The 1,780-nt window shown below is 42.5% G+C and overlaps 1 protein-coding gene across 7 annotated transcripts in view; it reads right to left on the bottom strand.

The window, feature by feature from the left end:
• IQSEC1 (IQ motif and Sec7 domain ArfGEF 1) overlaps window positions 1–1,780 on the bottom strand; it is a 695,881-nt gene that overhangs the window by 675,197 nt on the left and 18,904 nt on the right. The window lies entirely within an intron of this gene.

The raw sequence follows: 1,780 nt of genomic DNA, 5'->3' as shown, positions 1-1,780 counted from the left end.
AGCCGGACAGAGCCTGAACCATCTTCTGCCACCACTGTCTTCTCCTCCCAACTGCTCTACAGAAAGGTACCACAGCAAGGTAAGCAGTGAGAGCAAAGGAAGAACAGCTTGACTGCTTGCAATTCTTCTGCCACAGAACCTCCTGGCAGCCAGGAGGAGAAGCTGCAGGGGAGCCCCTGCCCCCCTGCCAGATGCCTGATATCCCAGCAAGAATGTGGGGACGTGTGACAGGGATGCCACTTGTGTATTATTTAAGATGACTAATGTCTGGCAGCCCTGCTTCAGGGTGCCAAAGCTTCGGAAATGTCAAGCCCTCTGTTTCTTCAGTTGGGCACAGTCCTTAACCTCTCCATGCCTCAGTTTCCCCATATGTAAAATAGGTATAATACTTTACTACTCAGCAGCATGGGGAGGCTTACAAATATTTATAAAAGTGCTCAGAGATTCTGAGATGAGAGGCGCTGTAGATGGGCATCATATGAATATACTGTGTGCTTTATAAAACCTGACATGCACCCATTTTCTATAACTATAGAAATGTGATCATTAGAACTATTGCTGTTTCTCAATTTTGGTTTCTCATTTGCATTGTTTGCTCCTTTTGTACTATATACTGATTACTCTGGCACACAATACAAGTCAGAACCAACCACCCAAAAAAACTGAATGGAGAGATCAAAATAGGAAAGTGATAAGTCATGCATGATGCTTAGAAGTGGGTGAAGCTTTTCAGCTGAAACTTCCCCCCCTCCCGAAACAATGCAGATCCAGATAAACCCAAAACAAGTTGCCAAAACTGATCCAAATTCACAAAATGTTTGGGTAAAAAAAAAAAAATGGAAGTGTCTAAACAAACTGAAATCATCAAAATGAAACATTTAGATTTTTCAGGCTAAGTTCACAAGGGGATTTAGGTGCCATTCATAAAACACAGGTGGGAAGAAGTGGTCGTGGGGCACTGCCTTTCACCTTTAGCCCTGTGGTTAAGGGACTCATCTCAGATATAGGAGACCCTGGAGCAAGGACTTGAACTCAAGTCCCCTACCCATCAAGCTACAGGGGTGGGTCTAAATCTCACCTGTTGAAGCTTTTCCACAAGCAGGAGAGGGAGAGGAAGACTCTCTATAGGCTGGTGGTTAGGGCACCACTGGGGGCAGGAAAGGAGGAAAGGAGCTGGGTTCTAGTTCCTGATCCAATTCCTAAATTATTTCTACAAAGTGGAACAGACACACATTTATGACAAGGTAGTCCTTTAGACATCAAAGCCTCTGAAAAAAGGATTCTCCAAAGTAATGTTTTCATTATGTTGATCTTTAGAAGACAATCGTTGTCTAGAATTTTTTTTCCTTCCTAAAAGTCTGAGTCTCCCTGCTCACTTCATGCTGTTTTAAACAGAATGTTCTTTTCACCATCCTCCCATATGCGCCAATTACGTAGAAAATTTTCCTTTACCAAGTAATATGCTCACCAATCCAGAGATGCTCCTTTTTTCCAAAAAAAAAAAGTTATGTGAAAGTAAGTTTATGATTTAAAATAAATAAAATTACACACTTTATAGGCCAATTACTACCACTATTACACCAATGGCAAAAAGCCCATTGACTGTCACAGAACTCCGTTCTGCTCTGTTTTACATGGGTGCAATGCCCAAAGATTACATGCACACCCCGTATGTTTAGAGTTCTCACAAATGGCATAACATTATCAGGAACTAGCAAAAGGTGGAAATTCCTTGAATCCTGGAGTGACGCACCGCCCGCACACCCACACCCAGTACTTA

This window comes from Natator depressus, chromosome 7, assembly GCF_965152275.1.
Source record: "Natator depressus isolate rNatDep1 chromosome 7, rNatDep2.hap1, whole genome shotgun sequence".
NCBI lineage: Eukaryota > Metazoa > Chordata > Testudines > Cheloniidae > Natator > Natator depressus.
The sequence above is the reverse complement of the archived record's forward strand: the minus strand, read 5'-3'. Positions and strand labels throughout refer to the sequence as shown.